This window comes from Bos taurus, chromosome 29 (assembly GCF_002263795.3).
Source record: "Bos taurus isolate L1 Dominette 01449 registration number 42190680 breed Hereford chromosome 29, ARS-UCD2.0, whole genome shotgun sequence".
Taxonomy (NCBI): domain Eukaryota; kingdom Metazoa; phylum Chordata; class Mammalia; order Artiodactyla; family Bovidae; genus Bos; species Bos taurus.
The window spans coordinates 38,302,192-38,322,647 of NC_037356.1; the positions used below are offsets into that span (position 1 = coordinate 38,302,192).

The 20,456-nt window shown below is 43.9% G+C and overlaps 1 pseudogene; it reads right to left on the reverse strand.

Annotated features, from left to right (window-relative positions):
- Positions 1 to 2,351: 2,351 nt before the first annotated feature.
- Positions 2,352 to 14,640, reverse strand: LOC617591 (pregnancy-associated glycoprotein 1-like; annotated as a pseudogene).
- Between the last annotated feature and the right edge of the window lie 5,816 nt (positions 14,641 to 20,456).

Genomic DNA, 20,456 nt, shown 5'->3' on the forward strand with positions numbered 1-20,456 from the left:
GTGCAAGGAGGAACATGTGCCATTATTCATACCCAATGCTGTACATATATACCTGATATGAGCATGAATGTTACTCATTTTACTAAACACATGAAGAAGATGATTGGGGCCATGGATACTCCTGAAGCCTCAATTGTCTCACTTTGGGAGATGTTAACTAGTTCCCCATGGTGGACAACTATGTTAATTACAGTAATTCTGATTGTTTTGTTTTTTCTGTTTGCTCCCTGCATCTGTAACTGTATAACTGGATTTGTTTCTAGCTGCATGAAAGCTTTTAAGTTACAAATGGTTGCTCAAACTCCTGCTACTGCTGAAGCTTCCTCCAACTACTATTTAGGGCCCCTGGATCAGATATCCTCGATATGAGGATTAAGAGAATATGTTGCCTCACCAATTTAGGGGCAATGCCCCTTGTCAGCTTGGAAGCAGTTATGGAATGAGAATGACACCCCTTTTCCCTAGGCAACATCATTCTCCTAAAAGAAAAGAGGGGAATGAGAGGGTAACAGGCAGGAAGGCCAGGGGTCTCCAAACGGAGGAAATAGCCTGCAAGTGTCAGACATTTTTATCTCTCTTAAGTGGCAGGAGGAAACAAACTAGCAATATTTTTTCCTTCTCTATACAAATTTAAAAGGAAGTTTCTCTTAAAATACTGTGTTGCCATAATGACACCGGGTTTCACCTGAAGTTAACTATTCTCAAACCTTGAGTTAACAAATGCCTGTTTTTTATGGAAATATTTGTCTTAAGCTATGCTAATGTACTATGCATTTACTCCAAACTCAGTCTTCAAGTCGGTTCTGCCTCTTGGCTTAGAGCCTACTTGGCAAACCAGTATGTTATACTCAGATATTGTTCCCCAAACTATGTAAATGAAACTATTTGTATGGTGATCTGCCCTTCTTCAAGATTCAAGTTAATCATTTTATGGCCCAGGATGAACCATTTGGTGCCAAGATTATCCCAAAATACATCTTATGGGTGAGGGGCCTAGTGCCATTCTGAGTTTTAAGACATTCCTTTCTTTCATTAACAGACTGCTAGTGACTATATAACATCCAGCTGAAGACTAGCAGGGGTACCCTTTCTGCCCCCTTCTGATGCCTATGTCAGAAGCTTTCTCTATCTCCTTTATACTTTAATAAAACTTTATTACACAAAAGCTCTGAGTGATCAAGCCTTGTCTCTGGCCCCAGATTTAATTCTTCTCCTCAGGGGGCCAAGAATTCCGGCGTCTTTGCAAGATTCAACAACAACCTTTCAGTGTGGAACAAAAGGGAACCAGCTCTCCATGAAGTACCTCACCTGTACTACCAAACTCCCCTGGAGGAGAAACCCAGTGATAAGTTCATCTGAGATGGGATGAAGGGAGGCTATTTCATTACCCTTTATAATTCCTCTGAATGAGGAGGTGGTGGAGTTGGTGGGTCATCACAAACTCTTCCATGGCCTAGACTATCTCCCAGTCGCTTTCTTTGGGGTTGTCTCTCCCCAGCTTCAGTCATGTAGTTCTGGAGGAAATTGACAATCATGTGTGCTGCTGGATCAGGGCCACAAGACCATGTAAAGCCAATCATAGGACCCCATGGCCCTGCCAGGATGGCTGATCTAGGACTGTACATGTGATCTGAGGTGGGTCATTCAGAGAACACCCTTGAACTCTGATGTCTTCAATCTTTTCTTTCCTTATTAAAGATGGTTTCAGGATATAAAACCCTAGGGCAGGTAGCTTGGACTCTGTCACTCGGTGTAGATGCCTTAACGAAGAAAGTTGTCAAGCCAAGACCATCAGAGAAGAGGGAATAAAAGAGTGAGGGTGTGAAAGAGAGAACTGATGACTTCTGATTTCTTGGGTCGAGTCACAGAGATCTTTGTATTTGCTCTGATTCTTGAGTCCTGGATTCTCAGAATCATTTCAGTGAGTCTCCCCTTTCCTTGAAGCTAGTTGTAGGTGGGCTCCTCTCAACTGTGATTCAGACTTTGTTCTAGATTCTTCTCGATCATTATACACCTCCCAGACACAAACAGAGGCATCCATTTGTTTCAGCACCATTACGAATGAAACCTTTTTTTTTTTCAATATATATATTTATTTATTTTAATTGGGGGTTAATTACAGTATTGTATTGGTTTTGCCATACATCAACATGAATCTGCTACAGGTGTACACGTGTGAAACCTTTTATTCTTTATTGAAAATAGGGTATGTAGACCACCAAATACAGTTCACCAGCATCTTGGGCAGGAGTACCCCAAGTGTGATTTAGTGTTTGCTCAGAGGGCCTTACTGATTCCTGAACCACTCCAAGCATTTATACTGTCTCTGCCAGGCCAAGCCTGTAATTTCCTCAATCAAAGACTGAAATATACAGCCTCAGGAAGATGTCACCCAGGATCCAGGTCTCTCTAGATATCCTCACTGTGTTCTCTTTAAAGGTGGTATAGCAGTGACTTCTAGGATCCTGGGGCAGTCAGACACACACCAGTCAGACTAAGCCCTTACTTGCAACTCCCACAAATATCTAGATCCAGCACAATTCTTGGTTTTATTTCCCTCTTTTGGTAAGTATCATGGGATTTTCCCATTAGCAGGGGATATGAGAGTTCATCCACAACGAAAAAGGGCCAAGACATGAGGTTGCCATGAGAAAGGGTGTGGGGGGGTGGAAGACTCGGAGTTGGGGATACAGAGGAATGATAAACAACAAAGTCCTACTGAAGAGCATAAGGAAAGATATTAACTATCCAGTCATAAACCACATGAGAAATAATAAGAAAAAGAAAATGTATTTCTGTATGTGTATAACTGAGTCACATTGCTGTGCAGCAAAACTTAACACAACACTGAAGATTAGCCACATTTCAATAAAATTTTTAGAAAAGAAAAAGAGTGTCCATAGTTCTCCTCTCTCCCTGTTTATTTCATTCTGACTCCTGCTCCTTGTTTCCTCTGCAGAGAATGCTGATTCTCCTCCTGCGTCCCCACAACCCATACTTTATTAAAAAACAAACAAAAAAACCACTTTATTTTGTATTGGAGTATAGCTGATTAACAATATTCTGAGTTTCAGGTGGACAGTAAACTGACTCAACCATATGTATCCATGTATCCTAGTCCCCAAAATACCCCTCCCATCCAGGTTGTCATATAACTGAGTAGAATTCCCCATGCTACACAGTAACTCATTGTTGGTTATCCATCTTAAATAGAGCAGTGCCCACAACACGTTCTTGAAGACTTAACTTAGGAACTCTGGGAAGCCTCCTTCGGCCCGCACTCATCCTCTTTGGCCACTCCAGGCTTGGGTGGGTAACGTACTCTGGTTCCCCATCTCCACTGGTCAGTCCATAGCCCTCATCACCCTGAGTAAGTCCCCAGTGCCCCAGTGCAGAGCACCTTGGGATGCCATTTGCATGGAATCCAGTGCAGTTTTGCCTAGAACCAAGAAACCCTCCATATGGCTCCATGAGTTTACAGTTTTAGAATTCTTGAAATTCGCTCCCTTCCTCAAAGTCTTCTTTGAGCCCATCAGCCAGCTCTGAACTGCCCTAGGGAGCTGAAATGAAGCCTCCACCCTGTGCTGGGGCTGAGCAATCACTGTGAACCCTTTATTCACATTAGCACCCAGCCTCCCCACAGAGGGGTCGGGTAGCCTGACTCACAAAGGGGGCACCAGGCCAGAGCTAGGGGAAGATGCATCCAATAATTTGGGTGACCATGTAATTTATCATCCAAACCAGGAAAACTGTGAGAAGGGAAGGGAGACTGTTAATCCCTATAGTGGGACAGCACACTGGGACTGTCCCCAGCCATTCTCCTTGTAACATGGCCTATTTCAGGGACTGCTAGAGCTGACTTTCTGTGTTCTTCCGTATGAGGGTTCAGATTGAACTGAAGCTCTTTGAGGACGGAGGACCTGAGTGTTCCCCTCTCCTTGTGACTCCCACCATGCCAGCATGGCGTGGTGTCTCCACATTTATTTCAGGATGTTCAGTGTCCCAGACGGCCCTTTACTCTCAAGGGATTCGTGTTGTTGGAGGCTCTGGACAGCCCCAGGGCTCAGCAGCATCTGCAATAGTGTGAGATGGCCTGAAGAGGGCATCCTCTTCCCAGCAGCAGCCCAACGGTTCCTGCAAGTTCCTATTTGAGAACCACCCCTCAGGGTTCTGCCCTCACCTTGAGGATGTAGGCTTGAGCTGGGTCTGGGTAGTTGAAACCATTGATGGTGCAGATAATAGAGGACAGGGTATTGACCACAAAACATGAACTGTAGTATTGTTAGAGAGAGAGGGAGAGAGGTTGACCCTGGAGAACCTTCTTGTGTGTGGAGACTGGGGGTGACCCTGGGGCATGACCCTTCACCTCGGAACCCCGTGGCATGGCACTGATGAGCTTCTGGATGTTACTGACCAGTCTTCTTGGGCCAAGGATCAATGATGTCCCAGTATCCACAAGGGCCTCGCAGCCGCCAGAACAAGCAATAACATTTTTCATGGAGATGCTGAGAGACAGTGTGACAAAGCAGGCATCAAGGTCACTCTGAGTCTCCCCAGAGCTGCTCCCTTCCCGACCATCTCCTAAACAGCCCTTCATCTTTTGTGCTAACTCTTTTCTTTTGCTCCTGACATGGCACCTTCCTTGACATACTTGAATGCAGTACTTGAATACACCAGGCTCTTTTGCTCCTTGACACAAGCTGGTCTTCCTTCCTAGAGGAGTCCCCTCCACTTTGACTAGCAAATTTTTTCTCATCTTCCAGATTCCAGCTTAATTGTCACGGTTTCAGGGAAGTCTTTCCCCCGTTGTTTATCAGTCTCCTTTTTTGACAGTCTCTGTAGACACTTCCTCATGTCTAGCATGTGCCAAAGTCACAATTCGCTATGTGTGTGTCTCATTTCCTGTGCATCTGCCTTCTTAGATGTGAGGGCGAGTTTTATTCTCATTGCCTCCCTAAAGTGCCTGGTGCACAGTGGATGCCCAAGGCTTGTCTGTTTAGTGAGTGAATGAAGACTGTGAAAATAATGAAAGAGGAACATCCAGAGAGCTATATCTGTTGGGGAACAAGTAATGGGTCAATCGCAGAGTGATGATGCAGATTCACGACAGCAGCAGATTCTCATAGTGGTGGTAGAAGGGCTCCTCTGGGAGAGGGAGTCTGCCAGCACTGCTCCCACAACCAGCTCAGACCCTGAGACACTAGCCAGGAAATACATGACTAGCCCACAGAAACTCCAAAGGACAGGTCAGCTTTTGTCTCGGGTATCACACAGAATCCTATCAATTATGCCTCTTGTCCTCAGGTCACTCCTGGATCCCACTGTCCTGATTCTCTGTTATAGCCCCTGCCCCACTATGTGCCCATGAATGTGGGGTATCTTTTTTATTAGTTGCTTTCACGTCTTAAGACTTCAGAAAATCTCTCTACACTGCTCAGTACTTGCTCCCTTAGGAGACCAGTCTCCCCATTTGCTCAGGACTTCCCCTGTTTTTAAACTGACATTTATCTGTACTGAGAACTTCCTTGGTCCCAGGTAGCCCCAGACAGTTGGTCATCTTATACCTCTGTTTAGGCTGGAGAAATTCTCCCTGGTCCTCTGTTCACTACACTGTAGAGTCCTCTAACCATACTCCATGCCTCATAGGGCAGTGAGTGCAATCTTCTCCCAGCTGCCCATAACTCTCTGGACCCTTTTAGGACCCTGGTCAGAAGGTCTTGGGGATTTTGAACCCATGGGTTGTTTGCATATCTATCTGCTTGTGTGTTAGTTTGTATATGTGTCTGTATGTGTGTTTCTATGTGTCTCTGTGAGTGCTTGTATGTCTCTGACTAGCTATGCATGTTTATATGTGTCTCTGTGTACATTTATATGTGTCTGCTTACGTGTTTCCATGTGTCTGTCTGTGTCATTGTGGGTGGTGCATATGTCTGTGTGACTATGTGTGTGAGAATGTATTTGTGTGTGTCTGCCTGTGTCCATGTATGATGGAGAAGCCTGGTGGGCTGCAGCCCATGGGGTCACTAGAGTCGGACACGACTGAGTGACTTCACTTTCACTTTTCACTTTCATGCATTGGAGAAGGAAATGGCAACCCATTCCAGTGTTCTTGCCTGGATAATCCCAGGGATGGGGAAGCCTGGTGGGCTACTGTCTATGGGGTCGCACAGAGTCAGACACGACTGAAGTGACTTAGCAGCAGCAGCAGCAGCAGCAGGCTGTGTCCATGTACAGTAGCAGGAGCATCACTTGGGCTGAGCCTCAGAGGGAGAGGTTACCGGTCCATGTGTACACTCCAGTAGCCCACATGGATCAATGGTACCCAGTTCAGCACTCCCTGGTAGTAGGATTTATCCACCCCACCAAACATCACCACACTGCCTTTTTCCCTGCATATGTTGAGAGAAGAGGGGTGGGGGGGGGATCCTTGGAGGATAGAAACCACAGCGTTGTCTGAGAGCTGTGCTGGTCCACCCATCAAGGCCCTAATAAGGTGCCCATGTACAGATGCAGAAATCAAGGCTAGGAGCGATTGAGATCCAGACTGAGTTCGATTACTGGCTAAAGAGTGGCAGAGAGGAGGTTAGAAGCTGAGTCACCTGGCTGGGCTCGACCTACTCTATCTTCTGAAGATGCCCTACCTCCGGCTACCTGAGTGCTCAGACACACTCAGAGGACACCATGCTGAAGCATAATGGCTTTCTCCTTGTCCAGCTTCTCACTTTTCAGGAAAATCAAAGCCTGGGAGTTCTAACTGTGTGGGTTCAGGTCACCCAGAATTGGATTCGCTGGCCTGTGACCTCTACGATTCAAAGGGCCCCACACTCAGAAGGGACCCCACCTCTGCTCTGCTTGTCTTGAAATGCCTAATATTTCTTGAACAAGGGGTCCCACATGTTTGTTTTGTGTCCCACACTTTCATTTTCACTGGCACCTGCAAATGGGTAGCTGGTCCTGGGCTCCCAGTGGAATGCTAATGAAGAAGGAAAGATGTCCACCATCCTTCGCCTTCCTTCCTTATCAAATTCATAAGCAAATTGTATTGCCTTTTCCTCCAACTTGTTTCCCATTGCCTTCCATTAGTCTTCCTCCTCACTCAACCCCCTAGACCAAGTTACTGGTTTTAAGCCCAGGAACAGGGTTGTGTTACAATAAAACATTATTTATAAAGGCCAGTGGTGAAGCCAGGTACAGCCCTGGGGCTATATTTATCCTGGGTTAGATTATCTCTCAGGATTCTTCTTTATCAAGTGTTCTATAATTTTCATTCAACTGAAAGTATCTTACAGCTAATTTGTTGAAAGGGATTGTCCATATCAGACTTATTGCTCAAGTAGAAGGCAAAAACAGGCTCATAAATGGCACCTTGATTCTTCAGGTTATCAAAGATGGGGATAGCTCCAAAGACGGATATGTTGGTGTAGTTCAAGTCCAAGATGCCATCAAAAGGTGCACACTCACACCCGTATTCCACAATGCTTAGACCAAACAGCTGGTCAGTACTTACAAGGTCCACAATTTGTGGGAGAAAAGAGTGTTCCCACTTACAGATATGTGAAGTGGGGCTAAGACTGGGCTGGGGTGCATTGCCATTAAATGCTCAGAGAAGAATTGAGGCTGGGCTGTGTCTTTGGTGGACATCAGATGGTTAGACCAAGCTGGGAGGGGAATTTGGGTTCCATTTGTAAGAGGCTGTGAATTTTAAAACCTCTGCCCCTCTGAAAAACACTACCAGAGTCAGTAAAATTGGCCTTGTGGCTTCTGTCCAGGTGGTGCAACCGAGTCAGGCCAGGACCCATTGGTGCCAACTTGTGGACAAAATGAGTCGAGAGTAAGGTAGCCTTCTCTGGCATCAGTTCAGTTCAGTTCAGTCGCTCAATTGTGTCCGACTTGTGGCAACCCCATGTTTCGCAGTACGCCAGGCTTCTGTGTCCATCACCATCTCCCGAAGTTCACTCAAACTCACATCCATAGAGTTGGTGATGCCATTCAGCCATCTCATTCTCTGTCATCCCTTTTTCCTACTGCCCCCAATGCCTCCCAGCATCAGAGTCTTTTCCAATGAGTCAAATCTTCGCATGAGGTGGCCAAAGTACTGGGTTTTCAGCTATAGCATCATTCCTTCCAAAGAACACCCAGGACTGATCTCCTTTAGAATGGACTGGTTGGATCTCCTTGCAGTCCAAGGGACTCTAAAGAGTATTCTTCAACACCACAGTTCAAAAGCATCAATTCTTCGGTGCTGAGCTTTCTTCACAGTCCAACTCTTGCATCCATACATGACCACTGCAAAAATCAAAGCCTTGACTAGACAGACCTTTGTTGGCAAAGTAATGTCTCTGCTTTTCAATATGCTATCTAGGTTGGTCATAACTTTTATTCCAAGGAGTAAGCATCTTTTAATTTCATGGCTGCAACACCATCTGCAGTGATTTTGGAGCTCAAAAAAATGAAGTCTGACACTGCTTTCACTGTTCCCCCATCTATTTCCCATGAAGTGATGGGACCAGATGCCATGGTCTTCATTTTCTGAATGTTGAGCTTTAAGCCAACTTTTTCACTCTTCTTTCACTTTCATCAAGAGGCTCTTTAGTTCCTCTTCACTTTCTGGTGTCATCTACATATCTGAGGTTATTGATATTTCTCCCGGCAATCTTGATTCCAGCTTGTGCTTCTTCCAGCCCATTGTTTCTCATGATGTACTCTGCATATAAGTTAAATAAACAGGGTGACAATATACAGCCTTGATGTACTCCTTTCCTATGTGGATCCAGTCTGTTGTTCCATGTCCAGTTCTAACTCTTGCTTCCTGACCTGCATATAGGTTTTTCAAGAGGCAGGTTAGGTGGTCTAATATTCCCATCTCTTTCAGAAGTTTCCACAGTTTATTGTGATCCACACAGTCAAAGGCTTTGGGATAGTCAATAAAGCAGAAATAGATGTTTTTCTGGAACTCTCTTGCTTTTTCCATGATCCAGCGGATGTTGCCAATTTGATCTCTGGTTCCTCTGCCTTTTCTAAAATCAGCTTGAACATCTGGAAGTTCATGGTTCACATATTGCTGAAGCCTGGCTTGGAGAATTTTGAGCATTACTTTACTAGCGTGTGAGATGAGTGCAATTGTGCCATAGTTTGAGCATTCTTTGGCATTGGCTTTCTTTGGGTTTTGAATGAAAACTCACTTTTTCCCATCCTGTGGCCACTTCTGAGTTTTCCAAATTGCTGGTATATTGAGTGTACACTTTCACAGCATCATGTTTCAGGATTTGAAATAGGTCAACTGGAATTCCATTACCTCCACTAGCTTTGTTTGAAGTGATGCTGTCTAAGGCCCACTTAACTTCATACTCCAGGATGTCTGGCTCTAGGTGAGTGATCATATATCTACTACTGCTGTCAGGAATCCCTTAGAATAAATGGACTAGCCATCATGGTCAACAAAAGAGTCCAAAATTCAGTACTTGGATGCAATCTAAAAAACGACAGAATGATCTCTGTTCATTTCCAAGGCAAACCATTCAATATCACAGTAATCCAAGTCTATGCCCCAACCAGTAATGCTGAAGAAGCTGAAGTTCAACGGCTCTATGAAGACCTATAAGACCTTTTAGAACTAACACCCAAAAAAGATGTCCTTTTCATTATAGGGGATTGGAATGCAAAAGTAGGAAGTCAAGATACACCTGGAGTAACAGGCAAATTTGGCCTTGGAATACAGAATGAAGCAGGACAAAGGCTAATAGAATTTTACCAAGAGAACACACTGGTCATAGCAAACACCCTCCTCCAACAACACAAGAGAAGACTCTATACATGGACATTACCAGATGGTCAACACCGAAATCAGATTGATTATATTGTTTGCAGCCAAAGATGGATAAGCTCTATACAGTCAGCAAAAACAAGAGTGGGATCTGACTGTGGCTCAGATCATGAGCTCCTTATTGCCAAATTCAGACTTAAATTGAAGAAAGTAAGGAAACCCACTAGACCATTCAGGTATGACCTAAATCAAATCTCTTGTGATTATACAGTGGAAGTGAGAAACAGATTTAAGGGACTAGATCTGATAGAGTGCCAGATGAACTATGGACTGAGGTTCGTGACACTGTACAGGAGACAGGGATCAAGACCATCCCCATGGAAAAGAAATGCAAAAAAGCAAAATGGCTATCTTGGGAGGCCTTACAAATAACTGTGAAGAGAAGAGAAGTGAAAAGCAAAGGGGAAAAGGAAAGATATAAGCATCTGAATACAGAGTTCCAAAGAATAGCAAGAAGAGATGAGAGAGTCTTCCTCAGTGATCAATGCAAAGAAATAGAGGAAAACAACAGAATGGGAAAGACTAGATATCTCTTCAAGAAAATTAGAGATACCAAGGGAACATTTAATGCAAAGATGGGCTTGATAAAGGACAGAAATGGTATGGACTTAACAGAGGCAGAACATATTAAGAAGAGGTGGCAAGAATACACAGAAGAACTGTACAAAAAAGATCTTTGCGACCAAGATAATCAAGATGGTATGATTCCCAGGCATCACTATGACATAATGACAGGAATGGACTGAATTCTCTGTAAGGTACTGTGGATTCTGCATCTGTCCAGGAAGACAGAAACTGAAAACACACTCTTGCTTGCAGGGATCTATGAAACTACTGCCTGGGAAGTTCACTTTTGGGGATAAGTGTGTATTTGTGTGACTGTGTATGATAGATAAAAAGAGAGAGGGGAACTCTCAAGCACTCTGGGGAGGCAGGCCATACATTTTATTAGACTCTCAAAGGCAGCCTAGAGTAAGAAATCATTTATCAGGCCCCTTTACATCTCTAGCCCCCAGTTTGCCACTATGGATACCTGAAGCCCTTGATGCCCTCATGGTACCCAGATCAGTTTTATCCTGTCACTAAAACCTATAACAACTGCAGTTCTGAAAAGCCAACCCCACTCCACCATTACCACATGTGTGCCCTCAGCAAGGCCCTTGCTGTCTGCACCTCAGTTTCCTCATATGTCTCATGAGCTAATCAGACCACCTGCTGCGTGGGGTTGTTGCAGGATTAAACCAATTATTACCTGAAAGTGCCTGGAACAGTCTGTGAATATAAAAGTGGATGCTCTTTTCCCCTCTTCTCGCTCCCAACAAAATGAACCTTGAACTGCTCGTCGGCAGAGGAGCTGCAAGTCCACACCTCCAGCCACTCTCTGGGTTAGCTAATCCATTTTCTTGTGTGTCACCACTGGCACTGCCTCCCGAGGGACAGGATCCTTTGGGTAAGGTGGCCAATATCTATGGGAGTTAGGCTAGGAAGAGTCCTACCTGATGGTCCTGCATCTGTTTTTCAAGCAGAGGTCACTCCACAGCCAGTCCTGACTCAGCTTCTCTTTACATGTTACCCGAATGGTGTCATAAGCAAGAAATTCCTTCATGCTCCCAGATCCATAGGCGATCCTGAAGGTTTTGGTGTAGGCTGGAAGGTGGAAGACTTGTAACGTCTGAACCTAACTTGTGTAGCTGCAGACATGACAGATGAGTGTCATCAGGTGCCAAGGTTGGAAACAGATCGGCAGGGCAAGAAGGATGGTCCAGGTACAGGGTGTCTACTCCCAACAAGCTGGACTTGGGCAAAAGAGGGAGGGCACCCACAAGTCAGATGAGCCTGTGTCAAAGACAACCTGGAATTCCTGAGGGAGTGTTCCAATGGTGATGTTACCCACATAGAGCATCTACAGGGAGTGGATTAATGCAGAACTGGCTACCCTCTATTCCCACACTGCTGCCTCCCTCTGGGTGTCACATGTCTCTTTAGATCATTTTCCAACCACTGTGAAGCTCACAGCCTTTGATCACAGAGGTGCTTGCATTTGATTTTTTGTTTTTCCCTATGCTACATTGTATGCAGGATGTTGACTCTATGACCAGGCGTTGAAGTGGTACCTTCTGCATTGGAAGTGCAGAGGCATAACCACTGGACCTCCAGGACCGTTGGACACCCAGGGAAGTACGGGTGCCTTCATTTGAGAAACTCTGTAGTCTCCTCAAACCCAGCCTTAGCACCCTCTTCTCCATGAGGTCCTTCTGGATCAACCCCACCTGCTGCTGAGTCACTTCAGTCGTGTCCGACTCTGTGTGACCCCATAGACGGCAGCCCAGCAGGCTGCCCCATCTCTGGGATTCTCCAGGCAAGAACACTGGAGTGGGTTGCCATTTCCCCACCTACTCCCTCTAAACTCAGACCACATCCAATCAACACCACAGAAGTGACCCTTTCATTTGACATGTATTTACTCTGTGCCTCTCAGGCTGGCATGGGCATTCTTGAAGACAAAATAAGCCCTTTTTCTAATCTAAAAACAGTAACCACTGTGTTAGATTCTGATGGCCTTACACAGAATATGGGTTCAGTAACTTTTTACTGCTGTGGTTCTTGCATCTGTGCAAACTGAATTCCTCTGCCTGGTCATTCACAATTGCTTTGCAGTTGCTTCTACCTTCTGATCTGAGATGGTTCATTCTTCATCTGTAACTAGTTCACTCACTTAGTTCAGGAAGAACTGCTGCTGCTGCTGCTAAGTCACTTCAGTTGTGACTGATTCTGTGCAACCCCATAGACAGCAGCCCACCAGGCTCCACCATCCATGGGATTCTCCAGGCAAGAACACTGGAGTGGGATGCAATTTCCTTCTCCAATTCAGGAAAGTGAAAAGTGAAAGTGAAGTCCCTCAGTCGTGTCCGACTCTTAGTGACCCCATGGACTGCAGCCTACTAGGCCTCTCTGTCCTTGGGTTTTTCCAGGCAAGAGTACTGTAGTGGGTTGCATTGCCTTCTGCTTAGAAGGAACAATCTCCCTCAAATAAATGACACGTCTTTGACACAGAAATGGATGTTTACCTGCCACCTGGTAATTTCTGGGCCCAATCACTAAGACAAGAGTTGAGGATGATAGTGCCTTCTCCTCTGCGTGGGGCCCCTTTTGCCCACTGTTTCTGCCTCCTGCAGGAGCCGCAGCCCCAACATCCCAAGTGGCATATCCAGATGAGCCCCCATGCTAAGATGGAGCACCAGGGGGCGCTGTGGAGCACCATCCTCCCAAAACACTCACATCCATGATGTTCCTCAGGGGGTGAATAGTTATATTTGAGCCACGAGAAGAAATCTGAGACAGTCTGTAAGCATGCTCCTTGAGGAAATTGTTCAGCATTTTTTTTTCACTGAAGGTATTTCTCATGGTTTTCACTTTCCTTAGGGGTATTCTTTCACCAAACATTTGACAAAGAAAACAAAGAAGATGCTACAATTAGCTGTCAGTGTTAAGCTATAACTGTCATTGTAATGGCACTATGTATTTTCTCATCATTTTTATGAGTCACCTTATTATAAGAATTTTATTCATATTCCATGGCAAAGACATAGGTTTGAATAAAGATTCTATTCTATAATGTTGGGTGACCACATGGGGTCTCAGTCTCCCCTTTGGTAAAATGGTGGAATGCAACAATTCAAACCTTGCAAATAGAATATCTTGGGGAAAAGTGAAGTGATGGATGTAAGACACCAGATAAATAGGAAGTCTCAACAACGACAGCCATTAGCATTGCTGTTGCCATCCCACTGTATCCTTCTCAAAGAAGCTCAGGGAAGGAGGTAGAAGGGGGATTCTTTTTTTTTTATTTTATTTTATTCAACTTTACAATATTGTATTGGTTTTGCCATATATAAAAACGAATCTGCCACAGGTATACATGTGTTTCCTATCCTGAACTCTCCTCCCTCCTCCCTCCCCATACCATCCCTCTGGGTCGTCCCAGTGCACCAGCCCCAAGCATCCAGTATCATGCATTGAACCTGGACTGGCGACTCGTTTCATATATGATATTATACATATTTCAATGCCATTCTCCCAAATTATCCCACCCTCTCCCTCTCCCACAGATTCTTATCCTCTTTTACAGGGGAGGAGTTTAAAATGCAAGAGGCTTGTGAATTGGATATGGTCACACTGCTTGTCAGATATAAAGCAGTGTATAAGCAGCTCTCCCAATCTATCTTCAAGTTGAAAGACAAGAGAGAGTTGAAAGAAGAATCCAGGAGATAGGGAACAAGTTCAGGAAATGTAGAAAATTAAAAGAAAAGTTAAAAGAAAACACCACAGAGAAAAATACACTCACAGAGACTTCCAAAGGGATGGAGAGATAAATGATAGTGATACAGAGGTGCAGACATAGACATATACACACTGAAGTAGAGAGGGAACAAAGAGGACATGCTAAATAAAAGGTAGAAAAGTGCTATTCCACAGGACCACACCTACATCTGCATTGATGGTGCACTGAACAATTGCAAAATGTTCCAATTTCAATAGGTCATGACATGAGTAGACCCCAGAGTTGTGCAACTATGCAAATCTACACCAAGAACCTTGGATCTCACAGTTCCTATAGCAAGGTACTTATCAATAACTAAGGGTTAAACTTTAAGATTGTCAGGGAAATATTCCATTCCATTCTAAACGTGATGAGTAGAATAATCAGGTGAAAAGAAAAATCACAGAAAGGAAGATGATGTGGCTTACAGTTTCCATACTTACATGACTCTGCAATCTGAGAAGGCCACCAGCCCGAGGAGCACAAGCCACTTCATGCTTCTTTCCTGGCTCCGAGTACTCAGGGAATTTCAGGTTCTTAGCATGTAGTGGTGACCGGGAGCCCCTAATTATATATGCTCTGACATGCCCTAGTTTAGCCATTTAGGCCAATAATAGGCCTGAAAAAAACACAAAGGTCTCGATAAAATCTTTACCTTCATCAGTGTCCTTGGCAAGTGGACTTTGAAGCTTCACAGAATACAGAGAAGTGAACTGTAATGTCTTCCTTGAAGCTTGGCTGGAAAATCAAACTGTTCTGCATAGACATCTAAGAAGATGGAGAACCTTGCCTACTTGGAGAAAAAAACTGCTTTAAAACATCATAAGAATGGATACTAAGGGCCATGCTCGACATTCGTGGTTTCATGTCTTCTTCCTAGATACTTCATGAGATATGCATTGCTATCTTCATTGGAGAGGAGATTGCTAGGAGGATAAGTTGTCAAATGACAAAGTGAAGACCTCAGGGACAGCCCAGGGACATACAACTGGCTTTAGGTAGGGGGTCTAATGGCATACATCAGGGGCACTTATGATGCCAGGCTGCATTAAATATTTAGGGCAGAGCAGTGCCTGGAGAATCCCAGGGATGGGGAAGCCTGGTGGGCTGCCATCTATGGGGTTGCACAGAGTCGGACACGACTGAGGTGACTTAGCAGTAGTAGTACTTCAATTGCATGGTATCAGTATCGGAAGAAATGTCATATGCATCCACAAGATATTTTATATCATCCAACAAACGTACAAGGAAGAATTGTGTGCTAGGTTCTGGGTTAAAGGCTTCAAAGTCAAAGTTGATGAAGACAAAAGTAGTCTTTATCCTAAGAGTGCTAGCAGTCTAGTTCTCACAAATTCATGGCCCCAGGGGCAGGAGATATGATACCAGGACTAGGTGGCCGTGTTTAACCCTAGGCCACACAGGCCTTACCACTGGGATCAACCTTTCCTCCACTTCACCCATGCGGGAAAGGAAGGCAGTTGGCCATGTTTTCAAGAGAATCGGAACTTAGGGTATTTATGTAAAATCTACTGATTTTAATGTTAGCAAATAATTTTTTCCCAAAAAATCAGTGGTAATGAAACCTTCACAGTGATGTGCTGGAATCAGCCTTCAGTTTCTGCAGGTTTTTATTTCTTGCCTACAGTTGGGAGTGCAATGGGGACAGAGAGGAATTTAATTCATGTCGGTTGATTTAAAAAGAGACTGAATGCATACTGAACATGTGTGTTTCCTTTCTATTTATAAAGAAAGATCATCAGTGACATACAACCCAACAAAATTTAACTGCTGAAGATAAATGGATATATTTCTTATATAATTTCCCTTAGGGTCTATGTCATGAAAAATTTTCTCTGCCAAACCAAACATAGAAGAAAATAATTTTGAAAAGTCTTCCCAATCAAAGAAGACAAAACTACTGTGGCAGCCATAGTAAAGACAATCGTGTTTAATGATTCATCCAAGACTCCCAGGGCCTATTCCTGCTTGAGATCTATCCATGCCTGCCTCTTGAATACAACAGGGGCCTCTCCTGTTGCCAGGTGTGTTTACATGGGGCACTGTCACTTAATCCTAATTTTTGCATGTTGTTTAAATTCAGTTCTCCTGGTTAAATCCCAACAGAGGGAATATGACATCACTGACAAAGGACACACCTATATGCCTTTTGAACTATGGTGTTGGAGAAGACGCTTGAGAGTCCCTTGGACTGCAAGGAGATCAAACTCATCCATCCTAAAAAAAATCAGTTCTGAATATTCACTGTGAGGACTGATGCTGAAGCTGAAGGTCCAATTATTTGCTCACCTGATGGGAAGAATGGACACATTGGAAAAGACCATGATGTAGGAAATATTGAAGGCAGGAAGAGAAGGGGAAGATAGGATGAGATGGTTGGATGGGCATCAGCATGTTGATGGACATGAGCTTGAGTAAGCTCCGGGATTGATGATGCTTAGGGAAGCCTGGCATGCTGCAGTCCATGGCGTTGCAAAGAGAATGACACAACTGAAAAGACTGAACTAAACTGAACAAATTGAGACCAAAGAGACCAATAAATCTAATTGTATCAAGCTAGTGACTAGCTGTCCATAACAACACATTACTTAAGTGGCTTTAAAATTCAGAATTATGGCTACATTCAGAGTGGAATATCTTCTAAGGAAAAACAAAAATACTGCCCATCCAAAAGAAATCAAAAGAAAAACAGGAAAGAAATCTGAAACTATATTCAACAACTTACTGTTCCTCATAACTTCTGTTATTGTGACAGAATCATAAGCATGTTAACTGGTAAAAGCAAGACAATAATCAATACTGATATTCTGAAGTAATCCTTTCAGTGGCTAGAAAAAGAGGTTCACACATAACATAAAGAAGTTTAATTCAACCCTGCTGTCTTAAATCTTGAACTGAAAGCATAAGTTTGTACCAACTAATTATATTTATTTTTATTTTATTTTTTAAGGAAAATGTGTACTTCCTACTCTGACCAATGTAAAGCCTACAAGCAATGACAGCTTGATAACAGTGACTATTCTGAGGTCTAACATGTAGCTTCTAAATACATTTCCCATCAGACAATGCATGGATTCTTAAAGAGATGGCTGATTTCAGGATTGGGTAAATAAATGCACAAAATAATCTTGGGAAATGTGAAGGACCAGAAAGCTAAGGCACTTCGAAGCCCAATGGGGACTGGAAAGAAAGTTTAGGAATCCAAAGGAAAAGGCCAAACATCTACCAGTGTGTTGGGCAGAATGATGTTTCTACTTCTCAATACACTGTTTATGTTTGCCATACCTTTCCTGCCAAGAAGCAAACATCCTCTGATTTCATGGCTGAAGCCACCATCCACAGTGGTTTTAGAGGTTAAGATGAAGAAATATGTCACTGCTTCCACCTTTTATCCTTCTATTTTCCATGAAGGATGGGGCTGCATCCCATGATCTTAATTTTTTAATATTCAATTTTAAGCTGGCCGAATGTGTCCAGATGTTAATAGGCAACATTTAATTTGTTGTTGTGATAGATTGCTAGGGCACCAACTCACCATTCTGAGCACTGAGAAAGGAAAATGATCATGAATATTTATGCTATTTTTGTTTCTATTAAGCATATGTTATGTAACTACAAACAGTTCCAGGAAAACAAGCTAGACTGTCCCTTCTGGGAGTGATGAGAGAGTGATGGAGAGCAGCTATAATACAGAAGAAGCCTCACTCACTGGCCTGCAGCTCACCTACTGCTGTGGAGGTCTGGTTCCTAACAGACCAAGGACTGGTATTGGTCCTGACCCACTGTGCTGGTATTGTGGACTCCTGCTCTAAACCCAATAGTGGGACATTCTGTAAGACAAACCACCCTGTTTCCACCCAGTTTCTGAATAAATAAAAGGCATTAAAATTGGGAGAGGAACAGCTATTTATTCTTAAAGGAGAACAACCACGTGCAACATATGACTACATTCTTTCAAGAAACTCTGAAAACTGCCTTTTGAGAATCAGGGATATTTGTACATGGACTGGATATTATATGCTAATTTTATTGGGAACAAATGAGCATTTTTTTCACATCCTATCATTTTACCCCAAATACTCATTATGTATAATTTCTGAAATGTTCATCTTGTCCCTAAAATACTTCAGGAAAAATGAATAAGGAGTAAAACAGAGAATGAAATGAGGGTCTGTCTTGATTTAAAAACAGACCTGCATAGCTGCTATGGATTGAATTGTGTCCACCCTTGACTCCCAGTGTGATGATATTAGGAAGTAGGGCTTTGAGAGGTACACAAGTTGACATGGGGTTTTGATGGTGGTCCCTAATGATGGGAGTAGCCTCTCCCTCTTTTTCTCTGTTATTCTCCCTTTCATCCTTCTCTTCCCCACCACAAATGAGAACATAGCAAGAAGAGAAAGATCTGATGCAAGTCAAGAATGTCTTCACTGGGAACTCAATTGGCCACCACCTTGATGTTGCACAGTCTCTGGTTTATGACAACCTGTGAGAATAAGAAGTTAGTTTTTTAGTTATTGATGACGAATGGTGAAATATAGGTTTCATGACCCTCTTCTTTATTATATTTGTTATGTTTGAAATCGTTTTGTAGTAAGAAGTTTATAGAATGAAGTTTTTGTCTTAATGATACCCTGAGGGACCCAAGATAGCAGATTCAGGCAGGTCCCTGATGAGTGAGTGTTTGGAGAATCACATGCTTCTTACTCTGACTCTTCTCGTCATCTGAAAACCATCCCCCCATAATTGACAACCTTACCTCCAACACTATCTGTATCTCCACTCCCCTGCTAAGCTACTGACTCATCTTGTTGGAGATCTAGATGATTCAGGACAGGCTCTGGAAGGAGAAGGAATACAGACAGTTTTAGAAAGAATGATCTGGACAGACCCTGCCTTGGTTTTCCCTTCTTTGTTGCCATCTGCAGGTGAGGGATAGGACCTGGGTTGAGAGGAAGCCACAAGTGAGACTGCATGGATATTTGCCAGAGAAGGGAGGAGGAATTCACAACCCAATAACCAGGAAGTGGGCAGCTTGCACAGGACCCAGGAGGGAAGGAAGAAGCACTGGGAAAAGAATTGCCTACCTGAGGGCCAGACATACTTGAATCTTCCTGTAAAACTTGGAGATTGCATCCTTCCTGCTTTAATATCTGCTCCAGATGTAGAGGGGATAGAGCTGTACTCACTGCTAATGAGTCACAGGGAGAGGGACAGCCTCCCCAAGGAGCCCTTTGATTCCACTCTAACTGTGGGTATCATCCCAAGCCAGAGAGCAAATGGCAGGTCATCCAAAAGATGACCTACTTTAAATAGTATTTGAAATGCTACAAAATTTGTCTAAGAGTTCTGGCATATCTTGTTCCCAGTGTTTTTTAGGAGAGATGATTCATTAGCCTAATTTGAGTTCTGCTGAGGATTCTACAAGCTTCCGCATTGGTAACTTCTGACTTATAACTACCTGATCTGATCCCACTGAAACCATATGATGGTAAGTTCCAGTGGGCAAGGCCTCTAAGGTCCTCGGTGTCACAGCAGCTGTGTGCCAAGTGGTCTACCACTCCCAGTCCTGAGCCAAGAACCCATGAATATCACCAGACAGTTACATCCCCCTGCCTATCAGAGGCAGCCTCAGCATCCCCAGTGACACCCACCTCTGAGCCACTTGTCCACTGATTGGCACTAAGCTTTAGTCTGGAACAAGTATTTTGGAGCAAGTCCAGTCTCCCTCATCCAAGAGGTGGGAAACTGAACCCTGGGGTGTTTGATTCACCTTAAGGCTGCAGGTAAGTTAGTGAAGACTTGGGACCCAGGAACTCAGGTTCCCAGGCTAGGAGACTTCCAGGAATGGAAAGATGAGAGAGAGCTCAATTGCATCATACTGATGGGTAGATTTCAGATGTCTGCAAGCACCAGAGTGGAATTTCCATTCCCTTTGCCCCTGAAGTCTGGTTCCAATTTTATCAGCAGAGCTGCCTCCATGTAGCAGCACAAAAGCAATATCCAGGGCTGTTTCTTTCGGGTTCCAGGCACAGTGGGGGTACCCCAGCTGTAGTGACCCCAAGAGGCAGTCCTGCAGGTGGTTACAACTCAATCCGAACTCAGAATTCAAAGAGCTCCCAATCCTCATTCACACAACACAGACCTTGGGTGACTGGATAACATGCACCTGCATTCAGGCGAGAAGCATTCCTTTCTCAGCCTTCTGGTAACTTAGATAAGTGTCTTATGTTTCCTCATGGAACCCCTGTGTGAGCGAGGGTGGGGTTTGAGACTAGCCTGGATGAAACGGAT